Here is a 17,653-nt window from a genome sequence, read left to right as displayed (position 1 = left end):
ATGTATTTTTTATATATTAATCATATTTATATTATATATAACTATAACTTATATAGTTAGTTAAATTCAATAATATACTTATACTCTAATATAAATAGATTAAATTGACTAATAATAGTTTAGGATATGTAAACACCATACTATTAACTATTATTACCATATAACACTAACGAATAATAACAACTAATGTATAAACACTAATGTATAATAACATGTAATACTAATTGTATAATAACTAATATGTAATATCATTTAATACTAGTGTATTATGTATATACACAAATATCTAAATTTATAATAACATATAATACTATTGTATAATAACTAAAGTATAATAACATGCACTAGTAATGTATAATAATCAATGTGTAATAACATGTAATATTAATGTATAAACATTAATATATAATATATAATAATAATGTATAATAACATTAATTTATACAATGATTTATCTTTTCAATTTTGGTTATGTTTTAATAAAATTGAAATTTGAAAAAATATTTAAAAAAAAAAGAAAAGAAAAGAAATTTAGAAGCCCAATCCGGTTAGTAAGAGTCCAAAATTGTCTAATGGGTTAAGAAAAAAATCCCAATAAAAAAATCCAAATCTGGCTCCGCTCTGACTCCGCTCCAACAAGTTAGAAGTCAGATCGAAGTCTATGCAAATCAGAGCCAAAGGTCGGATTCGACTTCCGACGAAGTCGAAGTTGAAGTCGGAGTCGGAGGTAGGGCACTTCGACTCCAACATTGTCGGTGCTCAGCCCTAGTTATTGATGCCTAGTGTATGAAAACTTTAATCTTATGGAGACAATTTTCCTTGTATGACTAGATGAAAATGAGAATCAGTTAGATTTCCCCTGTTCTGGGTAAAAATTCTTTACAATGAATTTTATACACGACATGCAAAATTTGCATGATTTGAGTACAGTAGGTGTTGAAATATAGAAGTCATTATAACTTTAATGTGGGAAATGTCAACAATTTTCTGAGTTTGGCTATTAGAATGCAAGGTATGTTCTTTGTCCATGAAGAACCTTATCCTTCTCTTGGGCACCTCTTTTAAGGCAAAGTCTGTTTGGAATGAAATGATCAAAAAGATTGAGCATAGGCTAGCTACTATGAAGAGGTTGCACTTGTCGAAAGGTAGTTGGACCACCTTAATCAATAAGACTCTTCCAGATTTGCCCACTCACTTTCTCTTCTTGTTACCTTTATTAGCTAGCATAGTGAGTCGCATTGAGAAGCTCCAACACGAATTCTTATAGAGTGAACGAGGTAAAATAGTTTAAATTTCAGTGAAGTTCTAACCAATTGGGATAAGGTATGCTCACCAATTTGCAATGGTGGGCTGAGGATTCAAAAACTAAGGGTGTTCAAACACTCTTCTTGTGAAATGGTTAGCTTGGATTAGCATGGTTTATGCCTGAGAAGGTGGTTGATCATCTTGCCAATTGGGGAAGTCTTTATGGTGTCTCGCAATTTGCAGTGATATGAAAGATGGTCTCCATTTGCCCCCCCCCCCCCCCGCGATACATTTGGAGGAAAATAAACAACTGGGATTTTGAAGGAAAAGAACGTTCGCTAGAGAAACTTAAAAGTCTCTTTTCAATACATTATTTCTCTAGGCTATATAGCTATAGAATTTTATGAGTTCAGTTTGCATAATTTTCCAGTATCCATTTTTTCTTCCTAACTAGGTTTGTATACATTCCATATACTTGGACTTCATATATTCTTCTATTGATATTAATAAAAAACAAAATTACCTATAAAAAGAAATTCCCTCCAAGGGGAAAATTACATTTTGCCTTCTACCACTGTTTTTTTCAATTTGCTCCTTAAACTAGCAAAACTTGCAATTGGCATTCTAAACTATCAAAGTTTGGCAATTTGCATTTTGCACATTGTGCTAAGAGTTGACCATCAATGTAATAAAATAAAACGTGTGGTACCATCTTAACAGTCAAAATTTAAATCAACGGAATTTCTGAAATTTAGTAGTTTCGGATATCAATAGTTAATTTTTGGATTTAGGCTGATGTTTCAAAAGCAGAGGTATTTTAGGGGTTCCAAAGTGTAATTTACTCAAAAAGTTAATCAAGTGCTTACACGAGCTGAAAAACAAAAACTAGAAAATTATTTTTACATTTTTGGTCTCCTCAAGCCACAATCTCATGTCCGTGGTGTGAATCAAGGTTGCTGACCCTTCCACATAGGTTTTGTTTGTTTTCACAACCATTCTCATCTAATCATTACAATTTTCTCAAATTCTTATACAAAATAAAATAAATAATTCAACTTTTTTAAATCTTAAAATAGAAATAATATTAAAAAAATATTTTATTCAACTTTCAACTTTAATCACATCTCATCCCATCTTCCACCTTCCTAATGTACATTGAATCTTCAAAAACGTTGGGGTTGTTTCACCATTTCATGCTAGATGGGTATACTTAGATCTTCCATATTTATAGAATTTTAGCTCACTTGAGTAATAGATGTTTTGATGCTGAAGATCGGTTAAGACTTCATTATCTTGATCGTTAAGATATGTTTTATTTTGACCCCACATTGATGGTCAACTCTTTAGCAAAATGTATAGTTTTGTTTGAGTTTGCTAGAGACTGGCATGCAAAATGATCTCTCTGATTATGTCAAGAGGCCTAGGTCAGGTTTGAGGAAGAACATGAACTGAATAAAAAGTGAACTGAAGTGTAATCTAAAGTAGGGAGCTGTAGAAAGAATGAAGTGAAGTTGGGGAATTTGAAACGATGCCGTGTCATGTGGCTTGGTCAGAGTGCAATGCACCGTTTGAATAAATAGAGGAGAGTTTGTCGTTTCTTATACTATAATGTGCAGCATTTTAGTTAAATTGTTTGTGTGTCATTTAGTGAGTCAAACGCAACGTTTGGTGAGTGGGAACAAAATGGTGCATTTTTAATACTATCAAATTTACTTTTTAGTCTGCTAAGGGTCAGTTTATCAATGGCAAGAGTTTGTTATGAGTCTGGTATATAGGAAGAAGGTGGAACGGAGAGGAGTCAATTCGGAATGTACGTTGTTTTCTCTAGAATTTCCTGTAAGGGGGTGGGGTCCCTAGAAGAACCCGTAGCAATGCAAACTGTGGCTCACTGAACTTTTCTATCCAACACTTTCTACACAGTCATCAGTATCTATTATCGTAGCTTCCATTACAACCATCGTTACCTTCTTTACAGTTATTCAATACAGCATCTATTATTACTGTCATTTAATACAAGGGAGTCTTAACAAGTGGTATCAAGGAGCCATCGATCCTCATGGCTGAGGCAACCTGTTCCAAGCACAACTAGGAAACTCTCTAGAAGCAGGTTGATGGATTGGAGGAAGGCCTGCATGACACTAGTGGGAGATTGGACCAAATCACAGATCGGCTAGACCAGATGACTAAAATGCTTCGCACGGTGGTGGGTCAGCAAGCAAATGGAGCCAACAAGGACCTGCAATTGCAACATGAGACAGATCAGTATGCTCAGAGAGGGCCACCACAATGAGGTAATATGCCTAGACTTTCCACATTTTGTGGGGCATAACCCATCAGCATGGATTTTCAAAGCCTCTAAGTACTTTGATTTCCATTAGATACCCCCTAGCCAATGGTTACTCTTAGCTTCCTATCACATGGAAGGAGAAGCTCTAGTATGGTACCAGGATGCATTAATGATGGGCTCCAATATAGACCTAGTCATAAAGATCCGTTGCAAGTTCTAGATGGACCAATCACAAGATAGAGAGTTAAGAAGAGCAAGGAAGAAATGCAAGAATTGGTGCAATCCATTTGGGACAGGTCTAGTAAGAGCCCAACATTTAAGATGGGCTTGAAGGATGAAGATCCAGTTGTGATTAATTTGATATAAGTTATGGAAAAGGGCAACAAGATGACTCAAAGTCTTTGAGCACTTTAAGACTTTCAACTTGTTTAATTCATTTAAATGACTTATTTTATTAGTTTAGAATAATTAGGTTTATTATGAGAATGACTTAAGAGCATGTTGGAAAAGTTATTATTTTGTTGAACTAAGATTTCAAGAGGGTTACTGAAGCGCGGCACTATTCACTCAAGAGAATTTTTGGAAGATGGGGTTTTATTTTACCTAAGGTTTTGTGAGGTTTTAGTTTAAATACTCTTTATATAACCTCATTTTAACAGATATATGAAAGTTTATGAAAATTGATGAATTTTATTCATTGTGAGTTGAGTTTATCTCCTCTTATTCTTCATTGAACGTTTGAACTTATCAAAGGTAAATCACAACCTTTGTTGCTTTCCTCCTTATAATCTGGGTTCTTGAGACGAGTTCTTCAACGGGTCTAGATTTTAATATAATCTAATTCTTGAAACAAGTTCTCAACGGGTCAATATTCTCCACTCATTAAAATCTAAACCTGTTAAAAGAACTATTTTCAAGAACCTAAATTATATTAAAATCTAGACCCGTTGAAAAACTCATCTCAAGAACCCAGATTATAAGGAAGAATGCCACAAAAGTTGTGATTTACTTTTAATAAGCTCAAACGTTCAATGAAGAACAAAAGGAGATAAACTTAATTCACAATGAATAAAATTTATCAATTTTTATAAACTTTCACATATATGTTAAAATGAGGGTATAAAGAGTATTTAAACTAAAACCTCACAAAACCCTAGATAAAATAAAGCTCCATCTTCCAAAAATGCTCCTGAGTGAATAGTGTCACGGCTACAGTACCGCGCTATAGTAACTCGGCTACAGTAACTCTCTTGAAACCCTATTTCAACAAAATAATAACTTTCTCAATATGCCCTTAAGTCCTTCTCATAATAAACCTAATTATTCTAAACGAATAAAATAAGTCATTTAAATGAATTAAACAAGTTGAAAGCCTTAAAGTGCCCAAAGCTTTTGAGTCATCTTGTTGCTCTCTTCCATAGCTTATATCAAATTAATCAAAACTGGATCTTCATCCTTCAAGCCCATCTTGAATGTTAGGCTCTTGCTAAACCCATTCCAAGTGGATTGCACCAATCATTGCATTTCTTTCTTCCTTGCTCTTCTTAACTCTCAATCTTGTAATTGACCCATTTGGAACTTGCAATGGATCTTTATGACTAGGTCCACCTTGGGGCCCATCAATTAGATACGGGACAATTTATGGATTGGGAGACATTGATTCGAGTTATGTTGGTTCGCTTTGGACCTATTCCTTACGATGACCCCATGAAAACGCTCACTCATTTGAAACATACAACTATAGTAGTAGTTTATAAAGTCCTGTTTGAGGCTCTCTCCAAAAGGCTAAGAGGTTTGGCGGACCATCATAAACTTAGTTGTTTCATTAGCAGGTTAAAAGATGAAGTTAGAGTTCCTGTGCTTATGTTTAATCCCTTGAATCTAACTACTGCCTTTGGTTTGGCTCATTTATAAGAGGAATACTTATTGATTACTAAAAAGTCTTATAAGTTCAATATTGAGAAAGGGGATTTTTCACCAGGAGGGTACTCTAAGGCAATGACTCAGTTTAGCGATGGCAATAAGTTTGGCAAGCTTAGCGATAGGAATAATCGATTTCAAAAATTTAGTCCGCCTCCTAAACAAATCTCATCCAAATTGATGGATGAAAAGTGTAAGAATGGGTTGTATTATCGTTGCAATGAAAAATGGAATCCCACTCCCCCCCTAGAATATATTTGTTACAAGGTTCCAAGGTCCTAGAGGGAGGTGGAGTAGAAGGGGAGTTAGTGATTGGGCTGTATAAAGAAATGGTAATGAAGCAGCAGGTTGTACCTATTGAACCAACAATTTCATTAAATGCTATTACAAGAACACCCTATTCTCGAACTATGCGCTTAGTGGGATGGATTGGGACTGCCCAAGTGGCGATTTTGGTGGATTCCGGTGGTACGCATAGCTTCCTGGACCCGTCTATTGCCCAAACAGCTTAATTGCTAATCGATAGGGCCCAAAGGATTGCAGTCGAAGTGGCCAATGGCCAGATGATCTAGAGTTTGGGCCACTGCAGCAAAATCAAAACAAAAATACAAGGTATTCAATTCAATCCCTCTTTTTATGTATTACCTCTTGGTGGGTGCGATGTGGTGTTAGGGCTTGATTGGTTGGAAACATTGGGTCCGATTTTGTGGGACTTTATCAAATTGACTATGGAGTTTGCTCACCTAGGAAAATTTGTGAAGTTGAGGGGTTAAGTTTAGAGGGGTTTACCATTGAGAAGAATGACAAGGCAATACTCACTTCGATCAATAGAGGGAAGGGATTGTTTGTACACTTACTGGTTAGGAAAAACGGGGAAAACAGTTTAGAATTGGATGGCTAGGTGTAGGAACTACTCACTAAATTTTCAAAAGTGTTTGAAACACCGAGAGGGTTAACCACTCCCGAGAGTCCAAGATCATAAGATTCCACTCAAGGAAGGCACACAACCTATTACAGCAAGACCTTACCGTTATCCCCATTATCAAAAGTCTAAAATTGAGAAAATCATCACTGAATTGCTAGAATCAGGGGTGGTGAGACCCAACACCAGCCCCTTCTCTTTTCTCGTATTATTGGTTTGTAAGGCGAAGGGGGGGGGGGGGGTGTGGATTACAGGGCACTTAACCAGGAAATTGTGAAGAATAAGTTTTCTATTCCGATGATTGACGAGTTTTTAGATGAGTTGTATGGGTCGGTTGTTTTTTACAAGTTGAACCTAAGGTCCGGTTATCACCAAATACAGGTGGTACCTGAGGATGTGCCTAAAAAAACCTCTAGGACTCATGAGGGACACTACGAATTCCTCGTTATGCCATTTGGGTTGACTAACACCACATCGACCTTTTAAGGCTTGATGAATGATGTGTTCCAGCCGTATTTAAGACAATTTGTCCTAGTATTTTTTGACGATATTTTGGTATACGGCAAGTGTTGGGCAGACCACTTGGAGCACTTGGAAAAAGTGCTGAAACTATTACAGAAAAATCAGTTTTTTTGCCAAATTGTCTAAATGTCAGTTTGGGGTCCCTGAGGTTAACTACTTGGGCCATGTGATCAGTGCAAAGGGGGTTATGGAAGATCCGCGTAAGGTGACTGCAATGCTGGACTGGCTTACCGCAGTTAATGTGAAATCCTTAAGGAGGTTCTTGGGGTTGATGGGATACTATTGTAGGCTCATTAAAGGGTATGGGATAATAATAGCTACCCTATTAACTGACTTGCTTAAAAAACATGCCTTTGTGCGGAGTGATGATGCAAAAAAGGCCTTTAATGATCTAAACTTAGCAGTTACACAGCCCCCAGTTCTCAAGTTGCCGGATTTTTCTCAACCATTTACAATTGAGTGTGACGCAAGTGGAAGGAGAATGGGGGCAGTTTTAATGCAGTCTTGGTAGCCCCTTGCATACATGAGCAAGGCATTAAAATGCAAGACACTCATTCTTTCCACTTATGAGAAGAAGTTATTAGCCTGGGTGACATCCGTGAAGAAGTGGCGACCCTATATTCTTGGACAATATTTCATTATAAAAACTAACCGGCAGGCTCTAAAGTTCCTGCTGGAACAAAGAGTGGGAATGATAGTCCAACAAAAGTAAGTTAATGGGGTATGATTTAGTGGTTGTGTACAAGAAAATCAAAGAAAATGTTGTAGCAGATGCATTATCATGAAAAGGGGAAGAGAATGAGTCACAGGAAGGATCCTTAGCCATGATCTCCTTTCCCACTCTAGATTGGTTAGAAGAACTCAAGGCTAGTTATAAAGGTTTGGATAAGTTACGGGATGTTTTGAAAAATCTAAGGGACGGCACTGCACCACCTAAAGGGTATCACCTGCAATAGGGGCTGATAATAAAAAAGGGCAGAATTGTAATTTTGGCAGAGGTGACAATTAAAGGGAAGATAATGCACTATATTCATGATAATCCCCTTGGGGGCCATTCAGGTTATCTGAAAGCCTATCATTGAGCCAAGAGGGACTTTATTCGGCGAGGGATGAAGAAGGAAGTCAAAAAGATGGTTCGAGAGTGTGAGACATGCCAAGCTGTGAAATATGAGATGACACCACCAACGGGATTGTTATAGCGCTTACCAGTACCCCAACAAGCTTGGACAAACATCTCTATGGATTTCATAGAGGGTTTGCCCATGTTTAATGGCTTTAATGTGATTCTAGTTGTGGTTGATAGATTCACTAAATTTGGATACTTTATTCCTCTTTCTTATCCATACACGGCAGCAAGGTGGCCAATTTATTTCTCAACCATGTTTTTAAATTACATGGACTGCCACGTGCTATTGTAACAGATAGGGATCCTATCTTTGTGAGTTCCTTTTGGTAGGCATTTCTTTCCTTGCAGGGATCTACTCCTAATCACAGTTCAACCTACCACCCACAGTCCGACAGACAAACAGAGGCCCTAAACAAATGCCTTGAAGCCTACTTGCAGTGTTACACGGGAATCAAACCTCAGAGGTGGTCATAGTAGATGCTATTTGTGGAGTGGTGGTATAACACATCTTTCCACACAGCCATTAAGATGACTCCATTTCAAGCCCTATATGGCTACCCTCCCCCAAAGCTCTTGTCCTATGTACCAGGGATTCTTCTAACTAGACAATGGATCAAACATTACAAACAAGGGACCAGATTCTAAAAGTATTAAAAGAAAATCTAGAGGCTACGAGAAATAGAATGAAGGTGCAAGCAGTTAAACACAGATCTGAGTGGTGACAAAAGTTTTAGTGAAATGGAGGGGAACTACAGATGAAGATAACACCAGGGAGCGCTTGTGGAAGCTTCAGCAGCTTTACCCGCACCTTGTGGGCAAGGTGCTCTAAAGGAAGGGGAGATTGTCAAGAGCCCTAGGTCAGGTTTGGGGAAGAACATGAACTGAAGAGAAAGTGAACTGAAATGTAATCTGAAGTAGGGAACTATGGAAGGAATAAAGTGAAGTTGGGGAATTTGAAACGATCTTATGCTTGGTCAGAGTGCAACGCACCGTTTGAATAAATAGAGGAGAGTATGTCGTTTCTTATACTGTAATGTGTAGCATTTTAGTTAAATTGTTTGTGTGTTGTTTAGTAGTCGAACGTAGTATTTGGTGAGTGGGAACCAGACGGTAAATTTTTAATACTGTCATATTTACTTTTTAGTCTGTTATGGGTCAGTTTATCAATGGCAAGAGTTTGTTATGAGTCCGGTATATAAGAAGAAGGTGAAATGGAGAGGAGTCAGTCTGGAATGTACGTTGTTTTCTCTAGAATTTCTTGTAAGGAGGTGGGGTCCCTCGAAGAACCCGTAGCAATGCAAACTATCGCTCACTGAGCTTTTCTATCAAGCACTTTTTGCACATTCATCAGTATCCATTACCGTAGCTTCCATTACAACCATCGTTACCTTCTTTACAGTTATTCAATACAACATCCATTATTACAATCATTTAATACAAGGGAGTCTTAACAGATTATTACATCGATGGAACTCAGAATTCATAACAAGATGGTTGCTACTGAAAACTGGCTCAGATGCAATCTTGATGCCCTACTCAGTTGTACATTGATTGGAAGAAATTTGATAGCTAGAAGTAAATGAATATGATAAAAGGTGCTTTGATTATCAAATTCCTCATTGAATTCTTACTATGTGGAACTAGACTTTATAATTATAACAAGAAAATCCAATTGTAAAGTTGAATAGTTATTTTAGAATAAAAAGTCCATATTTGATTTAGAATTTTCTTTGAGTCATTATAGATAGTATTAAAGCCCACCTAATAACACTATTTGCCATTTGGCACTAGGCAGTAAGTGCGATGTGACTTTGATGAGGTTGTGATGCTTATCAAACTCGACTCGTGAATTAAAAAAAAAAAAACTCGACCATGAAAACAAATACCGTTTAATTAATAAATAACACATACCCGACTAAACTTGACTCGACTCGACTAAGACGCATTAAAGCTCGCTCATTTATGACCGAGTCAACTCATTAGCTCTACTCGATTAAAGCCCATTCATATATTAATAAATAAATACATACGCCTATGTATATATACATATATATATGTATTAGCTAGTAATATAAACATAACACTTTTATAATTAAATATATAATATGTAATATAATTGCTTACGTCTATATATTGAATATGCCTCATAACTATATTTTATAATTTTTATAATAATTAGTCAATAAGATTTAATAATTTCATATGCTAACATGTATGAACCATATATGAAATAGATATAGGATATCATATTATGTGTATATATTAATAATTTATGTTGACATATAATATATTGTTATTGTAGATAAATATCAACTAATTACATATTAATTATTTATAAATTTATAAATCTTATAATTCAATAGAGATTCTACTTGTTAGTTATACAAATCTAATATTAGATTTTTTTTTTTATTTATCTAATTTATTAGTTATTAAATCTTATTCAAAAAATTAAAAATAAATAAATAAATGACTCGAACTTGAGTTTTGAGCTGGCTCGGTTTGATTACATCCAACTCGGCCCGACTACAGTTCTACTTAGGCTGACGATGAATTTTGTTTTTTCCTGTTCATAGGCACTGAAAAATTCAAGTACGAGTCATCACCTAAATCACTGGGACGCATCATTTTCATTGCTATTGCTGAGAAGGAATTAGAGCTTGTATTACAGGCACATTGCACTTTAGGGTGACCCAAATGATAGGAATTCCATTTCCATCTTGGATAGTCCAAGGAAAAGACTCCCGAGAATCAGGGAAGCTAGAAAAGAAAAGCCTTGATTCAATTAATGATTTCTTCGATGCCCAGATTCCCCAGAGCCCTTTGAAGATGAAACTACTTTTCCATGAATGAATCAGATTCTGAAAAAATGGCAGCATAGTTGCTTCCGATGATGAAAAAAGAAACAATGACCGAAAGGCTCCCCTCGTAATATTGGATTTGCCATCAATGTTTGAAAATATATATATATACGAGTCTCAAGGTTGACGAGTCAGTCATAATTAAGGGGAGTTTCTTGTAGCCAAACATGGCCCCAATCCTTTAAATATAATTAGGAGAATATTCTTGCGGCCAAACAAAGACGATTGTGTAATGTTGGACTTGCCTGGTACGAATAGAATCACGTCCTATTCACCATGTCAACTTCAGATTGGAAGGGTAAGTAAAACAGAACTCGTTACCAAAAGTAGCATCTGCGTTATGATAATGGGTAAGTCATGAAGTGAATTACTTATTTCGTTACTTAATGACAAAGCATAAAAAGTCACATTGTACGTTGACATTAACATGTCTTATCTGAGAGTGTCTGCAAGCATAACTAGAAATTACATCAACATTCCCAATTAGAGATTTAAAGGACCAAGCCTAAATTCTCCCTTCCAAATCATCTATACAAACGTACCATACAAAGAATTTGCATAAATATTTGATCTTTCTCACCTTTTAGATTTTGGTAAAGAAATTAATCAGCATTGAATCCCAAAAACTACTAATGCTAATTAATTTCTAGATTGCCTCCGATCACTGTTGGAGTCGTCTCTCGACTCCAAGATGTAGTAGGAAATCATACAAATCTGGTACTAGTTCAAGCAAAATCTAGCGCTGAATATGGCTGGTTCTGACATCAACAACCATGCAACTCGAAGCCAAGGTGTCAAGGTGGCGAGTCATGATTGGAGGATGCTGGGTTTTTACACCCAATTCTAAGGACATCACTTCCTTTCATTCTATATTAAAATCAAATTTTTTAGAGATTTATAGTTAAGAGTTCATCACATAATGAATTTTATAAATTTTAAGGCCACAACGCAGTCCTAATAATGAAATAAAACTAGAAGTAGATCATGTGAATCAGGCCCGTGTTTAATGCTTAACTATACTTATAATTCCTGACCTTGAAAAAAAAAAAAAAAAAAGTTAACAGAGATGATGAATTAAGAACTCTGTTCGAAACATCCATAATATGATAATAATTATAAAGGTGTATGACTAGGTCAATTAATATTTTTCAAGCAAGCTGGAGTTTTGTCACGTGCTACTTAATTTTAATAAAATATCTTATAACTTTATCTTTTTTTAAAAAATACTTTACTATATTTATAAAGGGTCAAACAACATGTATAAAATTAAAAACTTGAATTTCTCGTATCGGTTTAAATGCTTAAGATATCTCATTATAAAATTAAAAATTATTATAAAAATAAATACCAAGTTATTCAAATCTATGTGAAGCTCTTCGAATCGATCCGAGTTTTTCACGGATTGTATTGTCTAATAATATATCATGATTTTGTAAGCATAAACTTCTTATTTAACAAAGAATAATGTTACATATAGTTATAAAGTGTACAAGTGCCGTACAGTCATTTTGAAAAAAAGTATGATCCATTATTAAAAAATTAATTTTCTTTTCATGTAGTTTTCTTATTTATTCACTTTTTTTAAAATAATTATACGATATTTACACACTCATGACTGTAATTATTATTTTTCTTTAATAAACAAATCGAATGAAACTCAAATTAGATGAAACCAATTGCTAGCTGCTCGTTGGGTTTTGACTCATTACCGAGTCCTCCGACAGGGACAACATACACAAGAGCGGATCCAATTGCATCCATTTAAATATTAAAAGTTTACATATTAAAATGATCCATGCTGGTTCAGTTTCAATATTGACATTCATATTACTATTAATTTACAATCATTTTTAAAACCATCCAACGTGCACGTGATTGTACAACTTCTTAAAAAAACAAAAACAAAAAACAAAAAAATTATGTGATTGCATATTTTACATACTTGGTCTCGATTTAAAAAAAAAAAATTATAAAAAAATTTATACAAATAGTTATATGTGTATCATTATTCGTTAGCTTTTGTAATTTTGCCGTTAAAGAGTCCCTAGGGGCAGGATGCGGCGAGCAGAAACACACCCTTCAATCTCGGTATGACATGCCAGGGTTTCATATTTATTAATTAAAGCTAAGCCACGCACTATAATTTTCTATATTCTAAAACCTTAAAATATAAATTCTTAAAACATAAACTCCACCTAACCCTAAACCATTTTAAACAATCGAGAGAGTCCGAAAAATCACTCCGACAAGGGGTGACAAACCAACCATGAACCACCTCTTGTCAAAACTTGTGAGTGCAGGCCAGTTAAGGATGAATTCGGTACGTAAAAATAGGGATAGTAATATGTTACACGACCCGTTAATCTAATATGAACACGTCATGATAATAATGGGTTAAGGTTTAGTCTTAATAATTCGGGTCAAAACAGGTTGACCCGTTAAGACATGATTACTTAACGGGTTGATAACAGGTCAACCCATTATGATACGTTAAGAAAGTTAAAATTACAATTATATTCTTATACTTACATGATTTGACACCCCTACACTAAGGACAAATCTAGTGAGTTAGAAGGTTATTTTAAAATCGCCAGATCTAACCTTAAATAGTATTTGGATAATGCTATATTAATTTTTAGAATGTGAAAACTAGTCGGAGATAATTATATCTAGTTTTCTTTTTATTGACGTAAGTAATTTTTTTTATTTTAAAAAAGTAACGTATCAATTTATCTTTTTTACCATCTTTACCTCTGACCAGTTGAACCAAAATCTATAGCCTGTCACACTGCCCTCAAAGAGTAATGTTACACAACCTCTCAATCTTCATACACCACTCTTTTTTCCAAATTTTTAAAATTTTTTTTAAGTTTATTCTTCTTAAATTAATTCAATTCTTCTATTCATTATTTATATATTAAATATTTGATAAAAGAAAAAAATAATAAAAATTAAAAAAAATGTGGTGTGTGGAGGTTGTGTAGATTTTTTCGCCCTTCAAATACACTAGAGTAGTAAAGAGTAGTAAGTATATCATCATCCCTCATCTCATTTCATTTCCTCTATGAGAATAATTTTTTTAAAACTAATTATTACAACTTTTTTAAAATAATCATTACCATTTTCTTAAACTTTTAAATAAAAAATAAAAAATAAAAACAATTCAATTTTTTCAAATTACTAAACAAAAAATATTATAAAATTATATTCTAACAATATTTTTATTTTATAATATTTTTTATTCAATTTTATCTCTCATTTCTCAAAACTCAAAATATATTCAAATCAAACTATTTTATTATTATTCATAAAATATTTTACCGCTATTCATAAAATTCTTATTTTCTATTACTCCCAAAAGAGTCCTAGGAAGCTTCTCCCTACCCGCGACAAACTTTTGGTCACATTGCACATTAATGGTGTGAGAAATGTTAGATATAATTATGAATTTTATAAATGTTATATTTTATAAATGTTATATATTCCTTTTTTAAAATAAGGTTCATCATAAAAAAAATTAATTTTTTTTATAAAATTTATATTTACTTAAAAGAAAAATACAATACTTACGTACTTTATAGCTTGAGATATCATTTGATAAAAAGACATCATTTTAAAGATGAAAAAGACTAGGGTAATAAATAAATAAATAAAGGACAACGACTTTCTAATAATTCTGATGCCCGTAAAAAAGGGGTGGGAAGTCACTCGATTTGAACGGGACAATATTACGGTAGAGATGTCCAATACCCAATCAGTAAACGTATGGCCTAATTATAAGATGTGATAAACACTTTGCACCCAACGCAACATATTATATAACTAGTAATATTATATATAGTCTCTAAATAAGAATTATAATGTAGGTTTAGGTAATTTTATTTTTAAAATTTTTTAAAATTATAAAAATATCTATCTTAAAATAATATATTTTTTCATTTAATAAAAAGTATGTATATGCAATCTTTACTTAGAAACTGTAAATGAAATTTTTCTTATAAATCTAATACATAATTGAGAGGAGCATGGTCTCTTTTGAGAGATGTTCGAGTCCCATCGTTTTTTTAGGCTAAAATATAATTAACTAAAATAATAAGCGTAAAAGATGAGGTGGGAGATTCGATAACAATCAAACTCAATTAATAAAGGACAAATAAAAAAAATAACAAAAAAAAAAAAAACATAAATTGGAAATTGACTTGTCTATTTCTTGGATTAATGCTAAGAATAGATCACCGTCTAGATTACTTTTTTAGATAAACAAAAGCTTGATAGTAATGAGATAAGTGTTAATGTCAAAAATCGTACAACAAGTTGAAATAAGAGAAAGAGTCATTTTCGGCCCACGAATGTGAAGCCCATGGTGGCAGTTCGTATCATCAATATGGTATCAGTGTGTACATCCATAACGGTAAATAGAGAAAGAATATTGAAAATGTAAATAGAAATAAAAATATACAAATTTACATAATTCGGTACACTGCTTACGTTCACGAGTAATTTGGAGGACAAATCCACTATAATAGGTATATTTTACTGTCTCTCATTTCTCCATGTACAATGAAGGTTGGAGACCCCTTTGCCTGGAGAAAATAACATCTTTAGAGCTCTCGTCGTGAGGTTGAAGATGATCTCTCCTCCTTCCAATCTAAGCCCAAAAGTCCCCCCCCCCCCCCCCCTCCCCTTCTCATATGCTTAGATCCCTTTTTATTGAGGCCTTGCTAGTGATAGGTGAGAAAATCAGTTTTATGTCAATTCTTCCTCTTAGGTGTCTAACTTGCTTTCCTCCCTTCAACTTTTACTTTTTCTTTCCTTCCTCTCTCTTCCTAATGGCACATTTATCATAGATGGGCTTGGTGCGTCTTGGGCCTGGAATATTTAGCCTAATAGTTGCCCGTAATTCTTAAGGTCGATTTGCTTAGCAGGAAGGTCTTGGGAATCTTCAAGTCAAGCCCAGATAGAAATAGTTTATACAAAATTGTAGACAAACAAATTATGGGAATTGGTCTCTAGTTTTCTTTTGCTTGTGCTATGCAGTGAAGATCCTCAAGCATGGAGCTTGGCTTGGAGAGATGCGAGCATAAAGCTCAGATTGGAGAGCTAGGTACGAGATGACTCGACCACTTGGCCTAGCGAGGTAGGTGGGACAGGTGCTCGACCACACTTGTTGCAAGTGTGGAGCTCAGTTTGGAGAGGTAAGCGGGAAATGCACTCGACTGCACTAGTTGCAAGCGCGGAACTTGGCTTGGAAAGGTAGGCAAGAGATGTGCTCGATCGTGCTAGTTGTGAGCGCGGAGCTCAACTTGGAGTTTATTTATATGAATGTTTGTTGATACGCTTCATGATAATGTTTATTGTTAGATAAAAGTGCATATTTCCATGATCGTTTTTTGTTATTTGATGGTAGCAGTGGACTTTTGCTCCTTGAGGCGATTTTCTATTGGTATTGATGTTAAAGTTTGTTTGAGTAACCTGTGCTTATTGGTCAAGGAGCTAGTTGACTCCCTAGGTCCATCTTAGGCAGTTGTCAAACTCATTGATTCGTTCCCAAAGCTAACTTGTGTGAGGTGATTGTAGAGCTTGATGGCTCGTTCCCGAAGAAAACTCACTAGTGATGGTTTGTAGCACAACTGTAAGGGCACTCGATTTTTTTGGGCAAGGGTCGAAACAGTAAAGGGATTGTCATCGCCTATTATTCACTATAAGTCAAGGGACTCGGCTTCCGTGGGTGAGGGTGGAGCACTCAAGGGACTTTCATCATTGTTGGTTGTCACGAGTCAAGGGTCTCGGGTTTTGTGAGCGAGAGTCAAAACAGTCAAGGGATTTTCATTGCCAATGTTCGCCGCGAGTCAAGAGACTCGGCTTTCATGGGTGAGGATCGAACTAGTCAAGGAACTGTCATCGCTGTTGTTCACTGCAAGTCTAGGGACTCAGCTTTCATGCAAGCGTCGAAGCAGTCAAGAGGCTGTCATCACTATTGTTCTTCGCGAGTCAAGGGACTCGACTTTGCTGAAGGAGATGCTCGACTGTGCTACAGTGGCAGGTGGCAGAACTCAACTGCATTGCTATCGTGAGAGGCATGGCCCGACCACGCTACAATGGCGAGAGTCGAAGCTTGATCGCACTACTAACATAGAAAGTAGGGCCCGATTGCATTGTTGTTGCAGGAGGCAGAGCTCGACCTTGCTACTATGGCAAGAGTCAAGGCCTAACCATGCTACAGTGGTGGGAGGTAGTGATGTGAACCCGTGGGAATCGGAATCTCTTGAACCCACAATCAATTTGAAAACTCACCCAAGAAAGTCAAAATCAAGTCAATTGGATGGAAGAATCTAGACCCGTTGAGGAACTCGTTTCAAGAACCTAGATTATATTAAAATCTAGACCCGTTTAAAAACCTGTCTCAAGAACCTAGATTACAAAGGAGGAATGCCACAAAAATTGTGATTTACCTTTGATAAGTTCAAATGTTCAATCAAGAATAAGAGGAGATAAACTCAACTCACAATGAATAAAATTCATCAATTTCATAAGCTTTCATATTGTCTTTAAAATGAGGCAACAAGATGTATTTAAACTAAACCTTCACAAAAGCCTAGACTAAAATAAAACCAGCCCTTTACAAAAATACCCATGAGTGAACAGTGTGGCGCTACAATCCGTGAACAGTGCCGTGCTATAGTAACTCCTTGAAACCCTAGTTCAACAAAAATAATAATTTTCCCAACATGCCCTTAAGTCCTTCTCATAATAAACTCAATTATTTTAAA

Source organism: Carya illinoinensis, chromosome 1, assembly GCF_018687715.1.
Source record: "Carya illinoinensis cultivar Pawnee chromosome 1, C.illinoinensisPawnee_v1, whole genome shotgun sequence".
Lineage (NCBI taxonomy): Eukaryota > Viridiplantae > Streptophyta > Magnoliopsida > Fagales > Juglandaceae > Carya > Carya illinoinensis.
Note: the sequence above shows the minus strand (reverse complement) of the source record.